The 26,368-nt window shown below is 39.8% G+C and overlaps 1 long non-coding RNA gene, 1 other non-coding gene and 1 pseudogene across 2 annotated transcripts in view; 1 reads left to right on the plus strand and 2 right to left on the minus strand.

The window, feature by feature from the left end:
• The window catches only part of LOC104653210 (uncharacterized), a 181,035-nt gene extending 155,046 nt beyond the window's left edge, over positions 1-25,989 (minus strand). Inside the window, exon 1 of the long non-coding RNA XR_012519182.1 lies at positions 25,775-25,989. This is a non-coding gene — a long non-coding RNA (uncharacterized LOC104653210). The remainder of the gene's footprint in view (positions 1-25,774) is intronic.
• Positions 6,110-6,169, minus strand: LOC120362209 (U7 small nuclear RNA). Its single transcript, XR_005578172.1, has one exon. It is a non-coding gene; the product is annotated as a U7 small nuclear RNA (small nuclear RNA).
• On the plus strand, positions 11,480-12,200 carry LOC101047208 (ubiquitin-conjugating enzyme E2 S pseudogene; annotated as a pseudogene).
• Positions 25,990-26,368: the final 379 nt, after the last annotated feature.

The following is a 26,368-nucleotide window of genomic DNA, read 5'->3' on the forward strand; positions in this document are numbered from 1 at the left end:
ATGATGTAAAATTTACCACTCTGTCTTTAATTGTACGATTTGGTGGCATTAAGTATATTTATAATGTTGTGCAATCATCACCACTATCTATTTTCAGAATATTATTATCCAAAACAGAAACTCTGTACCTGTAAAGTAGTAACTCTTCATTTCCCCCTCGTCACCCTGCAGCCTCTGGTAATCTACTTGTGTCTTTGAGTTATACAAATTTTGAATCATACAATATTTGTCCTTTTGTTTATGGAATTTCAAACTAGCCTATTTTCAAAGTCCATTCATGTCATGGCATATATCAAAAACTTTACTCTTTCTGTGGCTGAATGTTCCATTCTATGGTATACAACGTTTTGTTTATCCATTCATTTGTTGACGGACAATTGGGTTGTTTCCACATTTTGATTATCGTGAACAATGTGGTTGTGAACACTGGTGTACAACTATCTCTTTGGATATATACCTAAAAGTACAATGATATGTTTAACATTTTGAGCAATTGCCAAGCTGTTCTGACAGAATCTGCATCATTTTACAGCCCTACCAGCAATGCATGAGGGTTCTAATTTTCTGCGTTATTGCTAACACTTGTTATTTTCCCTTTTTTAAAGTAAAAGCCACCCTAATGGGTTTGAAGAAGTATCATATTGCTTTTAATTTGCATTTCTCTCATGACTAAAACAGAATTTAGTATCTTTTCATATGCTTATTGGCTATTTGTATGTATTCTTTGGAGAAATGTGTATCCAAGTCCTTTGCCCATATGAAAATTGGGTTTGCCTTTCTGTTGTTGACTTGTAGCAATTCTTTATATATTTTGGATGTTACACTTCATCAGATACATGATTTGTAAATATTTTCTCCTTTTCTGTGGTTTGTATTTTTACTCTCAATAGTGTTCTTTGATGCACAAAAGTTTTTACTTATGATAAAGTCCAATTTATCTATTTTTTCCTTTTGTTGTGAGTGCTTTGGTTGTCATATTTAAGAAATCATTGCCAAATCCAAGGTCATGATAATTTCTCTATGTTTTCTTCTAAAAGCTTTACAGTTTTAGCTCTAAAATTTATGTCTTTAATTCATTTTCAATTTTGGATATAGTATAAGATGTGAGTCCAGAACTTGTGCTTTTGCATGTGATATCCAGTTTTCCTAATACTACTTGTTGAAAATACTCTATTTTCCCCATTGAATGGTTTTGGAACGTTTGAAAAATAATCCTGTAACCATATACGTGAGGGTTTATTTATGTGCTCTCACTTCTACTTCACTGGGCTATGCCTATCCTTATACTAGCATCAAACTGTTTTGGTTACTGTAGTTTTTAGTAAGTTTTAAAATCAGACATTGCGTGTCCCTCAACTTTTTCATTTCAAGATTATTTTGATTATTCAGGGTCTCATGAAATTCCATATTAATTTCAGCATGAGTTTTTCTACTTCTATAAAAAAACACCATTGGTTTTTCTTTTTTTTATATATAGAGATTAAACTGAATCTATAGATGGCTTCGAGTAGTACTATCTTAACAATATTAAGATTTCCAATCCATGAACAGGAAATGTCTATTTATTTGCCTAATTTATTTCAGCAATACAATCTTGTGCCTCCATGATTAAATTTATTCCTAAATATTTTATGTTAATGTTTTGGGTGCTATTGTAAATGGAATTGTTTTCTTAATTTGTTAAGTTGTTCATTGCTAGTGAATAGAGGTACAGTTACGCATTGACTAATGACATTTTTGCCAACAATGGACTATATATATGATGGCTGTCCCACAAGAATTACAACTGAGGAAAAAATTCCTATGGCTGACTTAATGTCATAGTGCAATGTATTACTCACATTTGTGGTAATGGTGGTATTAACAAATCTGCACAGCCAGTCATACAAAAGTGAACAGCAATGTGCAAGGCCTTCACATTCACTCACCACTCACTAGCTCATCCAGAGCAATTTCCAATCCTGCAAGCTCCTTTCATGTTAAGTGTCCTATACAGATATACCATTATCTTTTGTGTCTTATTTTTACTGCACTTTCTCTGTTTAAGTTTAGATACACAAATACCATTGTATTACAAATGCCTGCGGTATTCAGTACTTTAACATGCTGTACAAGTTTGAGGTCTAGGAGCAATAGGCTGTACCATTTAGGTTTATGTAAATATACTCTATGATATTTGCACAAAGACAAAATTGCCTAACAATGCATTTCTCAGAATGTATCCCTGACACTAAATGACTCATGAGTGTTTAACCAACTTCTGAGTATGAATTTTGTATCCTACAACTTTGCTAAATTAGTTTATTACATTTAGCGAAGTGTGTGTGTGTGTGTGTGTGTGTGTGTGTGTGTGTGTGTGTGTGTAGATTCTTTTGAATTGAATACAAGTGGTGAGTGTGGACATCCTTGTCTTCTTCCTGATTTCAGGGGAAAAGCTGTCAATCTTTCACCACTGAGTATGATGCTAGCTTTAAGTTTTCCACAGATGTCCTTTATCAAGCTAAGAACTTTTTTTTTTTTTTTTTTTTTTTGAGACAGGGTCTCATTTTGTCACCCAGGCTGAAGTACAGTGGCACAATCTCGGCTCACTGCAGCCTTGACCTCCTTGGTTCAAGCAATTCTCCCACCTCAGCCCCCCAGAGTCTACAGGCATGTGCCACTATGCCTGGCTAATTTTTTTTTTCTTTTTTTCTTTTTCTAGAGATGAGGTTTTACCATGTTGCCCAGGGTGGTCTTCAACTCCTGAGCTCAAGCAATCTGCCCACCTCAACCTCCCAAAGTGCTGGGATTACAGATGTGAGTCACTACACCTGGCCTCAGTACATTCCTTTCTATTCCTAGTTTATTCAGTGTTTTTCATTGTGGGATATTTTCAGATTTTTCAAGTACTTTTCTACATAAGATCATGCAATTTTATTAATGTGGTATATAAAATGATGGAATTACCTATGTCAGTGTAACCTAACTTCTCTGGGATAAATCCTACTTGGTCATAGCACATAATCTTTTAAATAGGCTGCTGGATTTGGTTTGTTAGTATTTTGTTGAGGATTCTGGCATCTGTATTCATAATGAATATAGTCCTATAGTTTTTTGTAATATCTCTGTCTGACTTCAGTATCAGGGTAATGCTAGCCTTGTGAGTTAGAAAGTGTTTCTCACCTCTTCAATTTTTTTTGCAATGATTTATGTTAACTCTTTTTAACTATTTGGTAGAATTCATCAGTAAAGTCATGTGATTCTAGGCTTCTCTTTGTTGGGAGTTTTTTTTTTTTTTTTTTTTTTTTTTTTTCATTTTATTTCAATCTCTTGTTATGTGACTATTCAGTTTCCATTTCCTCTCCAGCCAGTTTTGGTATTTTGCATCTTTCTAGGAATATGGCAATTTCACCTAGGTTATCCAATTTGTTAGCATAATATTTGTCAGTATAAAATTTTTTCTAGTATTCTCTCACAATCCCTTTTTATTTCTGTAAAGTCAGTACTGATGTCCCCATTTTCATTTCTGATTTTAATGAGTCCTTTTTCTCTTAGCCAATCTAGTTAAAGGGTTATCAATTTTATCTTCTCAAAGAACCAGGTTTTGCTTTGCTAATTTTTCTTTCTATTCTGTATTTGTCTCTGCTCTCATATTTATTATTTTCTCCCTTCTAGCTTTGGGTTTAGTTTGCTCCTCTTTTACTCATTTCTTAAGGTATACATTTAGGTTATTGGAGTTCTTTCTTCTTCTTAAATGGAGACTTTATAGCTATAAAATTTCCTCTTAGCACTGCTCTCCCACATCCATAATTTTTGGCATACTGTGTTTTAGTTTTCTTTTGTCTCAAAGGATTTTCTAATTTCCCTTGTGATTTTTTTCCTTCTCATCTATTTTCAAGCAAGAGACGGAAGCCCTTGTGATTTCTTCTTTGACCCATTTGTTGTACAGCAGTTTGTTTTTTGAATGCCACATAGTCGTGAATTTTCCAGTTTGCCCACAATTAGCAATATTTTTCTTTTTTTTCTTTCTTTTTTTTTTGAGACAGAGTCTCACTCTGTTGAGGCTACAGTGCAGTGGCAAGATCTTAGCTCACTGCAACCTCTGCCTCCTGGTTTCAAGTGATTCTTGTGCCTCAGCCCCCACCCCCACCCCCCAAGTAACTGGGATTACAGGTATGCACCACCATGCCTGGATAATTTTTGTATTTTTAGTAGAGACAGGGTTTTACCATGTTTCCCAGGATGGTCTCAAATTCCTGGCCTCAAGTGATTCCCATGCCTTGGTCTCCTAAAGTGCTGAGACTACAGGCATGAGCCACCATGGATGGTCTCTATCATTGATTTCTAATTTCATTTCATTGTTACTGGAGAAGATAATTTGTATAATTTCAATCTTAAAAATTTATTAGGGGCTGGGCACAGTGGCTCATACTTGTAATCCCAGCACCTCGGGAGACTGAGGCAGGTGGATCACCTGAGGTCAGGGGATCAAGACCAGCCTGACCAATATAGTGAAATCTCGTCTCTACTAAAAATAAAAATAAAAATAAAAAATAAAAAAAAAAAATAGCCAGGTGTGGTGGCAGGCACCTGTAATACCACCTACTTGAGAGGCTGAGGCAGGAAAATCACTTGAACCTGGGAGACAGAGGTTGCACTGAGCTGAGATTGCGCCACTGCACTCCAGCCTGGGCAACAAGAGCAAAACTCCATCTCAGAAAAAAAAAAAAAAAAAAGAAAAAGGAAAAATTTATTGGGACTTCCTTTGAGGCTGGATATCCCACATATGATATCCAGGAGAATATTCCAAGTATACCTGAAGAATAATACGTATTCTGCTGTTGCTGGAAGTGAGGAAGATTGATCTTTATGTCTCTTAGGTCTACTTGATTTATGTTGTTGTTCAAGGCCTCCATTTCCTTACTGATCTTCTGTGTGGTGGTTGTTTCAATCCATTATTGAAAGTGGGATACTGAAGAATCCAACTACCATTACAGAACTATTTCTTTCTTATATTTTATCAATATTTGCTTCATACATTTTGAAACTTGGCTATATACATTTATAATTACCATTATAATTAATTCATTGATGAATTGAACCTTTTATAAAGAAATACTGTTATTTGTTTCCTGTAATTTTTTGGCTTAAAGTCTGTTTTTCTGGCTGTTTTTTGGTGGTGGCACATGCCTGTAGTTCCAACTCCTCAGGAGGCTGAGGGAGGAGGATCACTTGACTGTGGGAGGTCAAGGCTACAGTGAGCTGTGATTACACTACTTCACTCCAGCCTGGTTGACAGAGCAAGGCTCTATCTCCAAAAAAAAAAAAAAAAAAAAAAAAGTCTATTTTTCTGACACTAATAGCTACCTCAGCTTTCTTTTGATTACCACTTGCACAGACTATGTTTTTCAGTTCTTCTACGTTCAACTTCTTTGTTTCTTTGTACTGAAAGACAGTCTCTTGTAGACAGTATATTGATAGATTGTGTTTTTCCTATTCTGACAATATTTGCCTTTAAATTGCAGAGTTTAATTCAACTACTTTCAAAGTAATTACTGATAAGAACTCATTACTACCATTTAGCTATTTGTTCTCTATGTACCTTACATGTTTTTTTTTAACCTCAATTCTATCACCACTTAAAAACATATATATTTAGTTCATATTTTGTAGTGTACCATTTTTATTGTGTGTGTGTGTGTGTGATATTTTCTTTGTGGTTACTTTGGGGATTACAATTAATATATTAAAGTTATAACAACCTAGTTTGAATAATGTCAACTTTGTTTCAATAGTATATGTATATACTATTCCTATATATTTCCATCTCTATATTGTCACAGGTAACATTTTTACAACATATACTATTAACACAAATCTAAAGTTATTGCTTTATGCATCTGCCTTTTAAATTACATAGTAAAAATAAACATCACAAATCAAAAATATAATACTGCTTTTACATTTACTTGTGTAGTTACTAGTTCTTTATTTCTTCATGTAGTTTTGTTTCAGCCTGAAAGACTCCCTTTACCATTTCTTGTAAAGCTAGTATACTAGTAATAAATTCCCCCAGAGTCTGTTCATCTGAAACTATCATAATTTTTTTCTCCATTTTTTTAAGAGTGGGGTGTGCTTCCACTGAAGACTTGGAACAAGCTAGACAAATTCTAAAAGAGCTGTAATACTTTTCTCCACTCTTGGAGGACAGTTTTTCCAAATATGGAATTATCAGTAATTTTCTCTATTTTAAATATGCTATCCCACTTCCTGCTGGCCTCCATAGTTTCTGATGAGAAATCAACTGTTTATCTTACTGAGGATTCCTTGTACATGAAGAGTACTTGAAGAGTACATGAAGAATACTTTTTGCTTTCTAGATTCTCTTGCTTTGTATAATTTGAGTATGTGTCTTTCTGTGGATCTCTCTGACTGCATCCTGCTTAATGTTTAAGTTTTTTGGATGTATATATTAATGTTTTTAATCAAATTTGGGAAATAGTTTTTCTGCTCTTTTTTCATCCCTCCTGAGACTTCTATGATGCATGTGCTGGTATGCTTGATGGTGTACCACAAGTCCATAAGGTTCTGTTTGTTTTCCTTTTTCTTCATTCTTTTTCCTTTCTGCTCTTTAAACTAGATAATTTTAATGTCATTATCTCGTTTGCTAATTTTGTCTTTTTGCCTACTCATACTTGCCACTGAACTCCTCTGGTGAATTTCCATGTACCTACTGTACTTTTGTCTTCAGAATTTCTATTTGGTTCCTTTTTTATAACTTTTATCTTTTCACTGATAATGCCCTGTTTGTTTGTACATTCTTTTCTTTTTTCATTTTTTTTAAGAGACAGGGTCTTGCTCTTGTCACTCAGGCTGGAGTACAGTGTCACAACCATAAGTGATTTTAGCCTCGAACTCCTGGGCTCAAGGTATCCTCCTGCCTCAGCTTCTCAAGTGGCTAGGACTACAAGTGTGTGCCACCAGACCTGGCTTTTATTTATTTATTTTTTTTTTTTGAGAAGGAGTTTCCCTCTTATTGCCCAGGCTGGAGTGCAATACTGCAATCTCAGCTCACTACAACCTCTGCCTCCTGGGTTCAAGTGATTCTCCTGCCTCAGCCTCCCAAGTAGCTGGGATTACAGGGGTCTGCAACCATGCCTGGCTAATTTTTGTATTTTTAGTAGAGACAGTTTCACCATATTGGCCAGACTGGTCTTGAACTACTGACCTCAGGTGATTCACCCACTCAGCCTCCCAAAGTGTTGGGATCACAGGCATGAGCCACTGCACCCAGCTGGATCTGGCTAACTTTAAAAAATATTTTGTACAGATTGGGGGTCTTGTTATATTGACAATGCTAGTTTCAAGTTCCTGGCCCCAGTGATCCTTCCACCTTAGCCTCCCAAAGCACAAGGATTACCGGTGTGCACCACTGTGCCCAGCCTTATACACTGGTTTTGTGATTTTCTATAGTTCTTTGTCCATGGTTTCCCTTTAACTGATTCAGCATTTTTAAGTTAGTTTTAAGATAGTTGGTTTAATGTCTTTGACTAGTAACTCCAATGTCTAATATTCCTCAGAAATGGTTTCTGTAAAAATTGTTTAAAAAAAAAATTCCTGTGAATGGGCTATACTTTCCTGTTTCTTCATACAATTTGTGACTTTTTTGTTGAGAATAAGACAATTAGACATCTTGAGTACTATAATGTGGTAACTCTCAAAATCAGATTCTATTGTGCTTCAGAGATTGATTTTTGCTTGCTGAAGGCTGCAGTAGCTTATGTGGTCAAAGAAGTTTCTCTTCTCTTATTGCTGTAGTCAGGCACTGACCTGACATAGATTTAATTAAATGTATGGATCCAAAAGATAGAAATAAAAGAGTGTGTTCCTTTATATTTTCTATTAGTTGCCGTGAGAAAGCTGCTACAAGCCAGTGGGGGAGGCTAAAAAATAAAAAAGTGTCTTTTCTGGTTCTTTAGGGAACTGCCAGACTGTCCAAATGCACAACTCTTAAAATCTGAAGGAAAAGTTCCTTACTGCCACTGCTGGCAATAGCCAGCTACTCCAGAAATGTGAACTACCATGGCTGCAGTAGGTCTGAAGAAAGGGGATTATAGCTGGTTCATGCATATCACTCCGTTATTGCAATTCAGGTGTCCTTTTCTTCATCAAGCACTCCTCAGATTGCTGTAAGTGTTCAGTTTCCAGAATTCTAAAATAGTTTATTATAATATCTTTTTCACATTTAATGGTTTTGTTAGAGAGACCAAGCTGTGAAACTTCCTATTCCACACTTTTCCAGGATGTCACTCTCTTCTTTACGTATTTTTCCATAGTCACTGATGTGACAGTAAAAATCCCCTCAAGATGTACAGGTATGTGGATTTTCACAAGAAAGCATTTTCAGAAAAAAGGCAGACAATGGCCACTGAACCATCCTTTTGGGTTTTTGAACCATTTTTAAAACAAAAAACTGATGTCATCTAAAAACCCAACAACTATGTGTGCCTAGATCTGAAATTTAAGAGTTTTTGTTATTGTTAATTTCTGTCATGTAGATTCTTCCCACCAATCCTTCTCTTACAAGATGTAGGCCAAGAACTTAGGAAGAGATTCATTGTTCCACTAGAGAGAAGGCTTACATTTTAAGATGTGTTTATTTTTAATACAAATTAAATGTAAATCTTATTAAAAATAAGAGTTGTCTATCTCAAAAGGTTATAATGGTTAATCGATTTATATAATATTCTCAAAATGACAAAATTGTAAATATGAGGAATAGACTAGAGATGTGCAGGTGTTAGCAGCTGGGGTATAGGAGGATTGGTTGTGGTTTAAAAAAAATGGCATGGGGAATACTTGTGGTGACTGAAGTTCTGCATCTTGAATGTACTGGAGGTAACATAAATCTACACATGATACACCTGCATTGAACTAAATCAGACACACACACACACACACAAACGCATGTTAAAGCTGTGAATTCTGCATAAGGTCACTAGATGTCAATTTCTTGGTTATGATACTGTACTACAGTTATACCAGATATAGTTACCATTGAGGGGAACCTGGGTGAAGGATACAAAAGATCTTTCTGTACTGTTACTAACTGCAACACATTTAAATCTAGCATTTCCAAAATAAGCTGTGGCTGAGTGTAACAATAAATCATCTCTTCTGCTGTCTTAGCTGAAGAATTGAAAAACATTTTCAAAATAAAAAGTTAAAAAACAAGTCTTGTGAGTTAAATGTATGTTGGGCAAGAGAAGTGGCTTGAAAGTAAAAAGACTGCTTGTTTTGGCTCTAAGTTTCTCAAGCTTTCTACATCTCATCTGTAAAAGGAACTTTCACAATACCGTTGAAAAGACTATATGAAGAATATATTTAAAAGCACTGAAGGGCCAGATGCAGTGGCTCACGCCTGCAATCCCAGCACTTTGGGAGGTCAAGGCGGGTAGATCATGAGGTCAAGAGACGGAGACTATCCTGACTAACATGGTGAAACCCCATCTCTACTAAAAAATAGAAAAATTAGCCGGGCATGGTGGAACACATTTACAGTCCCAGCTACTCAGGAGGCTGAGGCAGGACAATTGCTTGAACCTGGGAGGCAGAAGTTGCACTGAGCTGAAATTGCACCACTGTACTCCAGTCTGGTGTCAGAGTGAGACTCCATCTCCAAAAAAAAAAAGAACCATGAAAATCGTGATACGTGTTATTTTGAGATTCTTGAAATAACAATATTTAATATTTACTGTGTTTTTATGTGCTCTTCATATTACAAGATCTTCTAATAACACTAATTTTCTAATAACTTAAACTTCCTGATAACCCTATAAGAGCATCATATAACTAACTAATCCCATTTGACAGAAGAAAAAAAAACCTTAAAAATTCAGAGCGGTTAAGTAAATTGCATAAGGTCATTCAATCAATAAAAATAGTTACCATTTATTGAATGCTTACTATGTACTTGGCACATACTTAACATTATATTATTTATTTAATGCTATGAAGCAGGTGTTGTTATTTTCCTCTTTATAGAGCAGTACTAACTTAACCAAGGTTGTATACAAAACTTGTAAGATGCAGGTCGGCCTGAAATTTGAATTCAGGTCTTTTTTATAGTTGATCACCATAGTATCTATCTACTTACGAATAGCTTTTAAGACTGGCATATAACATGCAATGTTCATAAAATCTTTTGTTGCTAAATCTAGAAAAAATATTAGTTTTCCCTCCAACTATTTTTCTTCTTTAAAGCTTAAAAAACTCCTTCCACAAATTTTTTTTTTCTTTTACTTCTTAAGAAGGTGACTTTTAATCAACTTTATGAATTCACTTCTTTTACCTTCCCTACTATTCAAGAAAAACCTTACAAAAATCTAAGTTAGGCTAATAATGAATGCTTACTACTAATTTTATCACGGCCATTTTATCTCTCACTGTTTATTTCCTTTGATTCTGCTCTTAAAATTATTTTATTACAAAAAAACAGAAGTCTTGGCCAGGCACAGTGGCTCATATCTGTAATCCCAGCACTTTGGGACATGGAGGCAGGTGGATCATCAGAGGTCAGGAGTTTGAGATCAGCATGGCCAACATGGTGAAACCCCATCTCTACTAAAAATACAAAAGTTAGCCAGGCATGGTGGTGGGTGCCTGTAATTCCAGCTACCTGGGAGGCTGAGGCTGGAGAATCTTTTGAATCAGGGAGGCAGAGGTTGCAGTGGGCTGAGATTGTGCCATTGCACTCCAGCCTGGGAGACAAGAGTGAAACTCCAACTAAAAAAAAAAAAAACCCAAAAAACAAAAACCAGGATGTCTCTATGAATTAGAAGCAACTTGAGGGGTTACATAGGTTATAATAGTTTCTCATGTTTTTCCCACATTAAAAGTTACGCTTAATTATCCCTTGGTTTGATTTTGCTGTCAATTTATTTTTCAACTCATAGAAACCCCAATATTCGATAGAACTTCCTCTGTTCAACAGAACAGATAGATGTCAATTCCAGAAGCCTCTCTACATCCACATCACAACCCCTGTATTTCTTATTCACATGCTATAAATATGATTTGTTTGAGATTTTGTTTTTGGTTTCTGTCAGTTTATTTTTTTTTTCCACCTTTGTTTCATATGCTGCCTCCTTCAAGATGTCTAAAAAGGGAAATACTCCCTCAATATTCTTTATAATACATTTTCTTTTTGTTTGATCTCTTAGAAATCTTTATTACACAAAGATTTTCCAATTTTTTTCTTCACTCATACCTCTTTTCCAGGCTCCTAAATGACATTTCTTACTTGCTGAATAGCTTTACAGATCAAATTTATTTCCCTCAAAACCAAATTAATGGAGTGCGGCTAGGCACTGGGGCGGCAGATCATTGGACGCTGTGAGCGGCAGGTGTCAGAGGTAACGAGGAGCGGGGCTGCTGCACCGCAGTGGCAGCAGCTGGGCCTTCCACCCCAGCTGAAGAATGTAGGAAGCAGGCCGGGGGACCACCCCTGGCCACCAAAAGCCATGAACTCCAACATGGAGAACCTGCCCCCACATATCATCCGCCTGGCGTACAAGGAGGTGACGACACTGACTGCAGACCCACCAGATGGCATCAAGGTCTTTCCCAACAAGGAGGATCTCACCGACCTCCAGGTCACCATCGAGGGCCCTGAGGGGACCCCATATGCCGGAGGTCTGTTCCGCATGAAACTCCTGCTGGGGAAGGGCTTCCCTGCCTCCCCATCCAAGGGCTACTTCCTGACCAAGATCTTCCACCCGAATGTGGGCACCAATGGCGAGATCTGCACAACGTGCTCAAGAGGGACTGGACAGCTGAGCTGGGCATCGGACACGTGCTGCTGACCATAAGTGCCTGCTGATCCACCCTAACCCCAGTACTCAACGAGGAGGTGGGCCGCCTTCTCAAAAACTATGAGGAGTATGCCGGCTCCTCTGCTCAGGGATCCACGGGGGCGCTGGTGGGCCCAGTGGCAGGGCCGAAGCTGTTCATGCCCTGGCCAGTGGCACTGCAGCCTCCTCCACTGATCCTGGGGCCCCAAGAAGCCCAGGAGGGGCTGAGGGTCCTATGGCCAATAAGAATGCTGGCGAGCATGACAAGAAGCTGGCGGCCAAGAAAAAGACAGACAAGAAGCGGGCACTGCGGAGGCTGTAGTGGGCTCTCCTCCTCCTTCCATCGCAACCCCAACCTCTCCTGTCCCCTCGCTCCAATGCTGAACAGTCACTCAGACCACAGTGCAATCAATTTAGAACTCAGAATTCAGAAACTAACTCAACTGCACAGCTTCATGGAAACTGAACAACTGGCTCTTGAATGTTGACTGGATAAACAACGAAATGAAGGCAGAAATAAAGATGCTCTTCAAAACCAATAAGAATTAAGACACAACATACCACAATCTCTGGGACACATTGAAAGCAGTGTCTAGAGGAAAATATATAGCAATAAATGCCCACATGAGAAGGAAGAAAAGATTTAAAATCAACACCCTCTCATCAAAATTGAAAGAGCAAGAGGAGCAAAATTTGAAAAAAACGAAAACACTCAAAACCTAGCAGAAGACAAGAAATAACTAAGAACAGAGCAGAACTGAAGGAGATAGAGACACAAAAACCCTTAAAAAAATCAATAAATCCAGGAGCTGGTTTTTCGAAAAGATCAACAAAATAGACCACTAGCCAGATTAATAAAAACAGGAGAGAGAGAATAATCAAATAGATGTGATAAAAAAAAGGGGGGGGGATATCACCACAGATTCCACAGAAATACAAACCATCATCAGAGATTATTACAAACAACTATATGCACATAAACTAGTAATCCTGGAAGAAACAGATAAATTCCTGGACACTTGCATCCTCCCAACCCTAAACTAGGAAGCAGTAGAAACCCTGAATAGATAAATAACAAGGGCTGAAGTTGAGGTAGCAATCAACAGTCTACCAACCAAAAAAAGGCCAGGTCCAGATGGGTTCCCTGCCAAATTCGTCCAGACATGCAAAGAGGAGCTGATACCATTCCTTCTGAAACTATTCCAAACGATCCAAAAAGAGGGAATCCTTCCCAAATCATTTAATGAGACCAACATCATCCTGATACCAAAACCTGGCAGAGACTCAACAAGAAAAGAAAACTTCAGGCCAATATCCATGATGAACACAGATGCAGAAATCTTCAATAAAATATTGGCAAACCAATTGCAACAGCACATCAAAAAGCTTATCCATCATGATCAAGTAGGCTTCAACCAGGGGATGCAAGACCGGTTCAAAATACGCAAGTCTATAAACGTAACTCACCACATAAACAGAACCAAAGAAAAAAACCCCATGATTATCTCAATAGATGCAGAGAAGGCCTTCAACAAAATTCAACAGCTCTTTATGCTAAAAACCCTCAATAAACTAGGTATTGATGGAACGTATCTCAAAATAATAAAAGCTATTTACGACAAACCCACAGCCAATATCATACTGAATGGGCAAAAACTGGAAGCATTCCCTTTGAAGTCTGGCACTAGACAAGGATGCCCTCTCTCACCATTCCTATTCAATATAGTATTGGAAGTTCTAGCCAGAGCAATCAGGCAAGAAAAAGAAATAAAGGGTATTCAAATAGGAAAGGAGGAAGTCAAATTGTCTCTATTTGCAAATGACATGATTGTATATTTAGAAGACTCCATTTCTAGCCCAAAATCTGAAACTGATAAGCAACTTCAGCAGACTCAGGATACAAAATTAATGTGCAAAAATCACAAGCATTCCTATACACCAATAACAGACTTAAAGAGAGCCAAATCAAGAACGAACTGCCATTCACAATTGCTACAAAGAGAATAAAATACCTAGGAATACAACTAACAAAGGATGTAAAGGACCTCTTCAAGGAGAACTACAAACCACTGCTCAATGAAATAAGAGAGGACACAAACAGACGGAGAAACATTCCATGCTCATGGTTAGGAAGAATCAATATCATGAAAATGGCCATACTGCCCAGAGTAATTTACAGATGCAACACTATCCTCATCAAGATACCAATGACCTTCTTCACAGAACTGGAAAAAAACACCTTAAACTTCGCATGGAACCCAAAGAGAGCCCACATAGCCAAGTCAATTCTAAGCAAAAAGAACAAAGAGGGAGGCATCACACTACCTGACTTCAATCTATACTACAAGGCTACAGTAATCAAAACAGCATGGTACTGGTACCAAAACAGAGATATGGACCAATGGAACAGAACAGAGGCCTCAGAGGCAACACCACACATCTACAATCTTCTAATCTTTGACAAACCTGACAAAAACAAGCAATGGGGAAAGGATTCCCTGTTTAATAAATGGTGTTGGGAAAACTGCCTAGCAGTATGCAGAAAGCAGCAACTGGACCCCTTCCTGACACCTTACACTAAAATTAACTCCAGATGGATTAAAGCATAAGACCCAACACCATAAAAACCCTAGAAGAAAACCTAGGAAAAACCATTCCGGACACAGGCATAGGCAAGGACTTCATGACTAAAACACCTAAAGCATTGGCAACAAAAGCTAAAATAGACAAATGGGACCTAATCAAACTCCACAGCTTCTGCACAGCAAAAGAAACAGTCATTAGAGTGAACTGGCACCCAACAGAATGGGAAAAAATTTTTGCAATCTACCCATCTGACAAAGGGCTAATATCCAGAGTCTACAAAGAACTAATAAATATTTACAAGAAAAAAAAAAAAAAACAAGCCCATTCAAAAGTGTGCAAAGGATATGAACCAACACTTTACAAAAGAAGACATATATGAGGCCAACAAACATGAAAAAATGCTCATCATCACTGGTCATTAGAAAAATGCAAATCAAACGGAATGCTGGGAAGATGGCCGCCTAAGAACAGCTCAGGAATTCAGCTCCCAGTGAAAGTGCAGAGGGTGAGTGGACGCCGCATTTCCAGACGAACTCTTATTGCCCACAGACCAGGAGATACCCAGGCAGAGGGGTCGCCAGCGTCGCAGTCCCAGCCAGTGCGGCTGTTTTGGCCCCCGTGGGGCTGATTCCGCCCCCGCGGCTGCTGTGACCACTCCCTGTTGCTGCGGTTCTCCTTACAAAAGCCACTGGTCTGGGAGCCCTCTTAGCTGGCGAGCAGAGCCCTGAGAAGGCAGAATAGCCCATTCATCTGAAATAGCGAGTCAGGCCAGGAGATTCCTAGGCAAAAAATCCGCCAGGAGCCGGCGCCGCAGTTCGAGCCGACTCCGTGAGTCGCAGCACGGGAGATCCCGGCGCCTTTTCAACAAGCGACCGGAATGCGGGGTCCTTCAACTTAAAAGAAAAGACTCGGAGTCAGGGAGCCAGGTGATCAGGCTCGGTTTGTCCCACCCCTCCACCCCCAACAACAACGAAAACAAAAACAGTAATTGGAAACCCTCTGGGTTGAGCCCTTCAAACCAAGCACAGCTGAACCGGGACAGTCCCGCTCCCTGGGGGAGGGGCTTCCGCCATTACTGAGACTCTCCACCGCTACAGAGGCAGGCTGCCGTTGCCGAGGCAACCCGCCGTTGCCGAGGCAACCTGCCACAACAGAGAGAGTCCACCATAACAGAGGCGGGGCCACCATTGCCGAGACAGTTCTAACTAAGCCCATATAAAAAGGACTGCAGGGAAGAGCTCAGGGCAGCTGGGCGGAGCCCACAGCAGCTCAGCAAAGCCCCTGTGCGCAGGCAGTGGCTAGGCATGCTGCTAGCTGGGCGGGCCAGACCTGAAAGAAAAATCAAAAAAGGCAGTAATGCAACGGAAACTCATAAAGCTCCAACTCCCTGGGACAGAGACAGACAACAGGTGGATAAACCCACAAAAATGGGAAGAAACCAGCACAAAAAGGATGAAAACTCCCGAAACCAGAACACCTCTCCTCCTAAAAGGGATCACAACTCCTCACCAGCAAGGGAACCAGACCGGATGGAGAAGGAGGGTGAAGAAATGACAGAATCAGACTTCAGAAGGTGCGTAGTAAGAAACTACAATGAGCTAAAGGAACATGTTCTAACCGCACGCAAAGAAAATAGGAACCTTGAAAAAAGATTGGACGAACTGCTGACGAGAATGGACAGCATAGAGAGGAGTATAAGTGAATTGATGGAGCTGAAAAACGCAACGCGAGAACTTCGTGAAGCATGCACAAGCTTCAACAGCCGAATTGACCAAGCAGAAGAAAGGATATCAGAGGTCGAAGATCAACTCAATGAAATAAAAAGAGAAGGCAAGAACAGAGAAAAAAGCGCAAAAAGGAATGAACAAAATCTTCAAGAAATGTGGGAGTATGTGAAAAGACCTAATCTACGTCTGATAGGTGTACCTGAATGTGATGAAGAGAATGAATCCAAGCTGGAAAATACTCTTCAGGGCTGGGAAGATGGCCGCCTAAGAACAGCTCAGGACTTCAGCTCCCAGTGAAAGTGCAGAGGGTGAGTGAACGCCGCATTTACAGACGAACTCTTATTGCCCACAGACCAGGAGATACCCAGGCAGAGGGGTCGTCAGTGTCGCAGTCCCAGCTGGTGTGGCTGTTTTGGCCCCTGTGGGGCTGATTCCGCCCGCGCGGCTGCTGTGACCACTCCCTGTTGCTGCGGTTCTCCGTACAAAAACCACTGGTCTGGGAGCCCTCTTAGCTGGCGAGCAGAGCCCTGAGACGGCAGAGTGGGCCATTCATCTGAAATAGCGAGTCAGGCCAGGAGATTCATAGGCAAAAAATCCGCCAGGAGCCGGCACCGCAGTTCCAGCCGACTCCGTGAGTCGCAGCACGGGAGATCCCGGCACCTTTTCAACAAGCGACCGGAACTCGGGATCGTTCAACTTAAAAGACAAGACTCGGAGTCAGGGAGCCAGGTGATCAGGCTCGGTTGGTCCCAGCCTTCCACCCACAACAACAACGAAAACAAAAACAGTAATTGGAAACCCTCTGGGTTGAGCCCTTTAAACCAAGCACAGCTGAACCTGGACGGCCCGGCTCCGTGGGGGAGGGGCTTCCGCCATTACTGAGACTCTCCACGGCTACGGAGGCAGGCCCCCGTTGCCGAGGCAACCTCCCACAACAGAGAGAGTCCGCCATAACAGAGGCGGGGCCACCAATGCCGAGACAGTTCTAACTACGCCCATATAAAAAGGACTACAGGGAAGAGCTCAGGGCAGCTGGGCGGAGCCCACAGCAGCTCAGCAAAGCCCCTGCGGGCAGGCAGTGGCTAGGCTTGCTGCTAGCTGGGCGGGTCAGACCTGAAAGAAAAATCAAAAAAGGCAGTAGTGCAACGGAAACTCATAAAGCTCCAACTCCCTGGGACAGAGACAGACAACAGGTGGATAATCCCACAAAAATGGGAAGAAACCAGCATAAAAAGGATGAAAACTCCCGAAACCAGAACACCTCTCCTCCTAAAAGGGATCACAACTCCTCACCAGCAAGGGAACCAGACTGGATGGAGAAGGAGAGTGATGAAATGACAGAATCAGACTTCAGAAGGTGGGTAGTAAGAAACTACAGCGAGCTAAAAGAACATGTTCTAACCGCACGCAAAGAAAATAGGAACCTTGAAAAAAGATTGGACGAACTGCTGACGAGAATGGACAGCATAGAGAGGAGTATAAGTGAATTGATGGAGCTGAAAAACGCAACGCGAGAACTTCGTGAAGCATGCACAAGCTTCAACAGCCGAATTGACCAAGCAGAAGAAAGGATATCAGAGGTCGAAGATCAACTCAATGAAATAAAAAGAGAAGGAAAGAACAGAGAAAAAAGCGCAAAAAGGAATGAACAAAATCTTCAAGAAATGTGGGACTATGTGAAAAGACCTAATCTACGTCTGATAGGTGTACCTGAATGTGATGAAGAGAATGAATCCAAGCTGGAAAATACTCTTCAGGATATTATCCAGGAAAACTTCCCCAACCTAGCAAGGCAGACCAATATTCAAATCCAGGAAATACAGAGAACACCACAAAGATATTCCTCAAGAAGAGCAACCCCAAGGCACATAATCGTCAGATTCACCAAGGTTGAAATGAAAGAGAAAATGCTAAGGGCAGCCAGAGAGAAAGGTCGGATTACCCACAAAGGGAAGCCCATTAGACTCACAGCAGATCTCTCAGCAGAAACCCTACAAGCCAGAAGAGATTGGGGGCCAATATTCAACATCCTTAAAGAAAAGAACTTTCAACCCAGAATCTCCTATCCAGCCAAACTAAGCTTCATAAGCGAAGGAAAAATAAAATCCTTTGTGAACAAGCAAGCGCTCAGAGATTTCATCACCACCAAACCTGCTCTACAAGAACTCCTCAAAGAGGCTCTACACTTATAAAGGAACAACCAGTACCAGGCACTCCAAAAACACACCAAATGGTAAAAAAGCATGAACACAATCAAGAATCTGCATCAACTAACCAACAAAACAGCCAGGTAGCATCAAAATGACAGTATCAAAATCACACATAACAATACTATCCCTAAATGTCAATGGACTAAATGCCCCAATCAAAAGACACAGACTGGCAAACTGGATAAAAAGCCAAAACCCATCAGTGTGCTGTATCCAGGAAACCCATCTTACATACAAGGATACACAAAGGCTCAAAATAAAGGGATGGAGGAAGATCTACCAAGCAAACGGAGAGCAAAAAAAGGCAGGAGTGGCAATTCTCATCTCTGATAAAATAGACTTTAAAGCAACAAAGATCAAAAGAGACAAAGAAGGACATTACATAATGGTAAAAGGATCACTGCAAAAAGAAGAGCTAACGATCCTAAATATATACGCGCCCAATACAGGAGCACCCAGATACATAAGGCAAGTTCTTAATGACCTACAAAGGGACTTGGACTCCCACACAATAATAGTGGGAGACTTTAACACCCCACTGTCAATATTAGACAGATCATCCAGACAGAAAATCAACAAGGATATCCAGGACCTGAATACAGACCTGGAACAAGCAAACCTAATAGACATTTACAGAACTCTCCACCCCAAATCCACAGAATATACATTCTTCTCAGCACCACATCACACCTACTCTAAAATTGACCACATAATTGGCAGTAAATCACTCCTCAGCAAATGCAAAAGAACAGAAATCATAACAAACAGTCTCTCAGACCACAGTGCAATCGAGTTAGAACTCAGAATGCAGAAACTAACTCAGAATCACACACCTTCACGGAAACTGAACAACTTGCTCTTGAATGTTGACTGGATAAACAATGAAATGAAGGCAGAAATAAAGATGTTCTTAGAAACCAATGAGAATGAAGACACAACATACCAGAATCTCTGGGACACATTTAAAGCAGTCTCTAGAGGAAAATATATAGCAATGAGTGCCCACATGAGAAGAAAGGAGAGGTCGAAAATTGACACCCTATCATCAAAATTGAAAGAGCTAGAGGAGCAAGATCAAAAAAACTCAAAACCTAGCAGAAGACAGGAAATATCTAAGATCAGAGCAGAACTGAAGGAAATAGAGACACAAAAAACTCTCCAAAAAATCAATAAATCCAGGAGCTGGTTTTTTGAAAAGATCAACAAAATAGACAGACCACTAGCCAGATTAATAAAAAAGAAAAGAGAGAATAACCAAATTGATGCAATAAAAAACGATAAAGGGGATATCACCACAGATTCCACAGAAATCCAAACCATCATCAGAGATTATTACAAACAACTCTATGCACATAAACTAGTAAACCTGGAAGAAATAGATAAATTCCTGGACACCTGCAACCTCCCAAGCCTAAATCTGGAAGAAGCCGAAACCCTGAATAGACCAATAACATGGTCTGAAGTCGAGGCAGCAATAAAGAGCCTACCACCCAAAAAAAGCCCAGGTCCAGATGGGTTCACAGCTGAATTCTACCAGACATACAAGGAGGAGCTGATACCATTCCTTCTGAAACTATTCCAGACAATCCACAACCATCTGATCTTCGACAAACCTGACAAAAACAAGCAATGGGGAAAGGACTCCCTATTTAATAAATGGTGCTGGGAAAACTGGCTAGCCATGTGCAGAAAGCAGAAACAGGACCCCTTCCTGACACCTTACACCAAAATTAACTCCAGATGGATTAAAGACTTAAACATCAGACCTAATACCATAAAAACCTTAGAAGAAAATCTAGGCAAAACCATTCAGGACATAGGTGTAGGCAAGGACTTCATGACCAAAACGCCAAAAGCAATGGCAACAAAAGCCAAAATAGACAAATGGGACCTAATCAAACTCCACAGCTTCTGCACGGCAAAAGAAACAGTCAGTAGAGTGAATCGGCAACCAACAGAATGGGAAAAAATTTTTGCAGTCTACCCATCTGACAAGGGGCTGATATCCAGAATTTACAAAGAACTAAAGCAGATCTACAAGAAAAAAACAAACAAGCCCATTCAAAAATGGGCAAAGGATATGAACAGATACTTTACAAAAGAAGACATACAGGAGGCCAACAAACATATGAAAAAATGCTCATCATCACTGGTCATCAGAGAAATGCAAATCAAAACCACATTGAGATACCATCTCACACCAGTTAGAATGGCGATCATTAAAAAATCTGGAGACAACAGATGCTGGAGAGGATGTGGAGAAATAGGAACACTTTTACACTGTTGCTGGGAATGTAAATTAATTCAACCATTGTGGAAGACAGTGTGGCGATTCCTCAAGGACCTAAAAATAGAAATCCCATTTGACCCAGCAATCCCATTACTGGGTATATATCCAAAGGATTATAAATCATTCTACTACAAGGACACGTGCACACGAATGTTCATTGCAGGACTGTTTACAATAGCAAAGACCTGGAACCAACCCAAATGCCCAACGATGATAGACTGGATAGGGGAAATGTGGTACATATACACCATGGAATATTATGCAGCCATCAAAAACGATGAGTTTGTGTCCTTTGTAGGGACATGGATGAACCTGGAAACCATCATTCTCAGCAAACTGACACAACAGCAGAAAATCAAACACTGTATATTCTCGCTCATAGGCAGGTGTTGAACAATGAGAACACATGGACACAGGGAGGGGAGCACTACACACTGGGGTCCGTTGGGGGGAAATGGGGGAGGGGCGGGGGGTGGGGAGGTGGGAAGAGATAGCATGGGGAGAAATGACAGATACAGGTGAGGGGACGGAAGGCAGCAAAGCACACTGCCATGTGTGTACCTATGCAACAATCTTGCATGTTCATCACATGTACCCCAAAACCTAAAATGCAATTAAAAAAAAAAAAAAGAAAAATGCAAATCAAAACCACATTGAGATACCATCTCATGCCAGTTAGAATGGCGATCATTAAAAAATCTGGAGACAACAGATGTTGGAGAGGATGTGGAGAAATAGGAACACTTCTACACAGTTGGTGGGAGTGTAAATTAATTCAACCATTATGGAAGACAGTGTGGGGATTCCTCAAGGACCTAGAAATAGAAATTCCATTTGACCCAGCAATCCCATTACTGGGTATATCTCCAAAGGATTATAAATTGTTCTATTATAAGGCCACATGCATACGAATGTTCACTGCGGCACTGTTTACAATAGCAAAGACTTGGAACCAACCCAAATGCCCATTGATGATAAACTGGACAGGGTAAATGTGGCACATACACACCACAGAATACTATGCAGCCATAAAAAACGATGAGTTCATGTCCTTTGTAGGGACACAGATGAACCTGGAAACCATCATTCTCAGCAAACTGACCCAAGAACAGAAAATCAAACACTGCATGTTCTCACTCATAGGCGAGTGTTGAACAATGAGAACACATGGACACAGGAAGGGGAGTATCGCACACTGGGGTCTGGGGTCTGTGCGGGGGAAATAGGGGAGGAACAGCAGGGGGCAGAGAGTTGGGGAGGGATAACATGGGGAGAAATGCCAGATATAGGTGATGGGGAGGAAAGCAGCAAACCACATTGCAATGTGTGTACCTATGCAACAATCTTACAGTTTCTTCACATGTACCCCAAAACCTAAAATGCAGTAATAAAACCAAATTAATGGCTTATCATATTCTTTGTCACGCAAAATATAATCTTTAGAATTCTTTGTCAGTATTTCCTCTTTCCTACTTATCATGGTCAACCTGAGGTTTTCAATTTAAATAATCTAAATCAAAATCATGAAGAAGGGTTGTTAAAAATGCAGATTACTGTGCCTTATCCTGAATTAGCTGAACAGGTTTTCAAGGATAGAGCCCAGAAATCTGCTTTTTAAATCAACAACCCATGTTAAGACTTAGGCATATAACATTTTGAGAACTACTGCATTATATCAATTTTCACCTAATTCTGCTCACTCTACCTTCTTAGTGTTTTTCATCCATTTCTGTCCTATTGTCTCTACTCTAGTTCAGGGCTGCTTCATCTCTTAGCTGGACATCTGTAATAGGATTTCCCTGCCTCTAGGATATTTCCCACTTTAATTCATCCTACACACTGGAGTCTTATTAATCTTACTAAATTGCAGCTCTGCTCATTTAATGTGACAACAATTTACTGAGAGCATACTACATACTAGGTGCTCTAGGGCAGTAGGTTCTAAATGGTGTGATCACCAGATTTATTAAGTGTGGGAAAACTTTTCAAAATAGAGATCATATACCACCTCTCAAGGCCTACTTAATTACAATCTTCAGAGCTAGAATTAAGACAAGTTTCTTTTTAAAAAGTTCCCCAATTGACTCCTTAGGTAACACTCGATACTTCTGAATAACATTAGACTGGAACAAATAAAGATTAAGACTAGTGTATTTTAGAATGTATTGGGAGAGGATATGAACATATGTAAATAAACGCCATATAATATGCTGATTAATGTTACATTAGAGGTACCAAGTGCCATGAAAAGATTAATTCCAATTGCATTAAATGCCTTCAGCAACACACCCAGCTAGATAAAATCTGTTTGTCCTCTAATCTTCTGTAGCACTTTATCTGTAATCCTTTTATGGTCTTCTTTCATCTTGCTCAATAATTATTTTTTTATTTGTCTCATTTCCTCTACCCTTGTACTTGAGGACACAGTCTTGGTCTTTGCAGTGAACATAGTCTGACAAGAAATTATTTTTGGAGTTCAAATTTATTTACGAGTTAAAGTTACACAAAAAATTACATTTTTGATAGATATGTATATAATAAATGATCTCAAAAATAACTCCTTGTAACTCTGGGATATATGTATCCAAACTTATGGATCTTAATCTCTGTATGGCACTTAGTACAGTTCCTTTAACACAGCAAGTACTCAATAAAAAAAAAAAAAACAACTTTGTGTAAACCAATGGGGTCTGGGAAAAATGTATTTGGATATGCAATAAAAATATTTAACATGTCCAATATTGACCATAACAGGTTACGAATCCAAAGGAAATAACATAGTGGTGGTTTTTGCAAACTGATAACCTGTAAGTCAAAACCAGCCAAACTGTTTTGTTTGGATGGCTAGGGTGGAAATGGAGGATTGTTTACAATTTTAATTTGAAAGTCTTTTCTCTGGGCAAATATACTCTAATTTGTCACAGGCCCTAGTACTTCCTATTATCTTACACTATTCTGACTTACACATTTATGCTATCTATAAGTCGTAAGATGGGAGTTCTGAAAGTTGACAGATAACTGCTACTATTCATTTCTGCTTTTTAAGTCTTGGGTACTGTTATGGGTTTGAGTCCCCCTAAAACCCTCATGTTAAAAGTTTTAATCCCTAGCAGAAAATAACCTTATTTGGAGATAAGGTGGTTCAAGAGGTAATTAAACTAAAATGAAGTCTTTAATATGGGCCTGAATCTAGTAGGGCTGGTGTCCTTACATGAAAAAAAAATTGGATACAGATGTGCACACACATGGAGAAAAGACCATATGAAGACAAAGAGATGAGACAGCCATGTATGAGCCAAGGGCAGAGACCTCAGAAAGAAACCATCCCTACTGACACCTTGATTTTAAACTTCTAGCCTCCAGAATTGTGAGAAAGTAACTTTCTGTAAGCCACCTAGTCTGTGATATTTTGTTTGCTCTAGCAAAAAATACAGCCTTCAACTACATTTAACATTAATCTTGGCTTTTTTACATCTAAACTTACTTGTTCAAGTCTGTCTCCCAGGTACATGGTGAACACAATTCTGAGTAGTTTAGGATTTCCATGATTCAAGTTATATGTAAGATATATTCATAAATAAGAAACATAAGGAATACAACAAAAATGCCAAATAAAGGCTATATCTACAATTCTATAGGCATTCAGGAGGGAGTGAGGTGACTGTGGACGAGGTCACAAACGATTCACAATTTGAGCTGGGTCTTAAAAGCATAAGTAGGATTCAGCCAAGCTGATGGGAGAGAGGTTCAAGGAGAGAATAGTGTACAGTGGCAAATACGTGTCTACTACTGGAGGAATTTTTTTCTACTTTTAAGTACCTCTAATTTATGTTGAAGTTTCTTTTCTGTGCTTTCTAAACTCGAAGATCACTATATATTTTTAAATGAATGACCAAAGTCCTTATAAAACTTAGGCATTTTTTTTCTTGTCAGAAAAACAACAGTTCAACCGACTGTTCAGTACAATACTGACAACCAAAGGATACTAGGGTTCATTTGAAGGCCTCTCGAGCTTCTGCTGAGTTGGCTTAATTTCGAATGCTCTATGCAGGCAGTAAGCAGCTCATGGAACATTCTCTTTTGAAACCCTGGGCATTTTTTGATCTCTTGCCCATTTATCAAATCTTATCACATTAAATGGCTCCACAATGCAGGAGGCCTGTGTTTTCTTAAGTGCCTGATCTTCTTAAGAATGTATTACTCAGTTCATTAATGTTTCATACCTAAGTATTCTGTGTATTTAATTTTTTATTTAATGAAATTTCTAACCTTCGGGCTGAGGAATTATTCAGAATGTTTCATCCAAGCTCCTGGAAAAGTGCTCATTAGCAGGGAGTTTCGAAGATGGAATTTTAAGAAAGAGGTTGGCAGGATCCCAAACACATATAGATCTAAGCTTTCATAAACGTTTCCCTGCCTAAACTATAGAGGAAGAAATTGTTCTTGATAAGCAGGTAAGCTTTGCTTTCGTTTTTACATTTTGGTGACAAGAATTTAATAATAATTTCTGTGGTCTGATAAAATATCTTCATTGAAAGAGTTATCTGCAGAAAGCTATATTTCACCAATGCTTACTTTCTTTGACAAATGAGATCGTGTTGTGTAAGACTATCATCATCAAATGAGATACAACTGGAACCAAAGCAGCCGTAGTCACCATTTGGTTTAACATTTTTTAGATTAAAATAATGCTCCTAACCAAAGGAGTCTCAGCTGAATTAGTTTGATTCTTGGAATGGACTGGGCTCAAATCACCTGCTCATCCTTACCACATGCCTTCAGATTTATGGGCGATTAAGAACTTAGCTTGGAGAACCTACGAGAGTGTTACAGAAAATAAAATAATTTCAGTTCTTCGTGCATTATTAACTGGTTCAGATGAAATTTGGGGGGTCAGAAAGAACCAGGACGTTAAATTTCATTATAAAATCAAATTGCATTCAGTGGTTAAAGACTACAACAGTAGTGTGCAGTGCAGTTTAAAAAAACCTCACACAATAAGAGGTTACTGAATGCTTGAAGATCCAAAATTTCAACTTTTTCTAGTTAAGTACAGGTATGTCGCGTAACGAAGTTGACAGCGGGTTTTTGCTACCGCTGTGTGAGGAGGAGGCGCTACCACACGCTTACCTTAGGGAAATAACGTGCACTTTATAACCGTTCAGGTAAGTCTTTGGATGAGAGAGAAGAATAAAGGACACAGCCGGTGGAGTGACCCTAGAACAGTCCCATGGTTGCTCGCGAGGAAACGGCCGCAGCCCCAAGTCTCCTAGTCCCTCTAGCAGGGAGGGTTTTCCCGCGGCGTCTCGCCTTCCGACCGGAAGCCACCTCAAACCGCCCACCCGGAAGCCGTCGCCGTGGCAACTCGGTATCGTCCCACCCTCTTGTCTTAGCAACGCCCATCACCTTTGACGTCTGAGACCAGCCGGGCTTCGATTGGCTCCTCTGTCCTTCACTCTGGGAGACTTTCAAGACCGCGAGTCTCTGAAGCGCGTATTTGAATTTGCGGCGTTAGGTGTTCGCGAGTTGCCGAATGCAGCTAAGCGTCTTGATGGAACCAGGGATCTCAGGGGTGAGCCACCGCGAGGGGAGAGCGACAAAAAGGGCGTCCGGAGCTGGAGGGGCGCCGAGTTAGGCCACTTCCAGATGGGGGGGAGGGGTTCATGCGGGCTGCTTCGCTCCCCTGAGACAGGCTCTGCGTCTGTTCGCCTCCTCGTAGCCTGT

Source organism: Saimiri boliviensis, chromosome 1 (genome assembly GCF_048565385.1).
Source record: "Saimiri boliviensis isolate mSaiBol1 chromosome 1, mSaiBol1.pri, whole genome shotgun sequence".
In the NCBI taxonomy this organism is placed as follows: Eukaryota; Metazoa; Chordata; class Mammalia; order Primates; family Cebidae; genus Saimiri; species Saimiri boliviensis.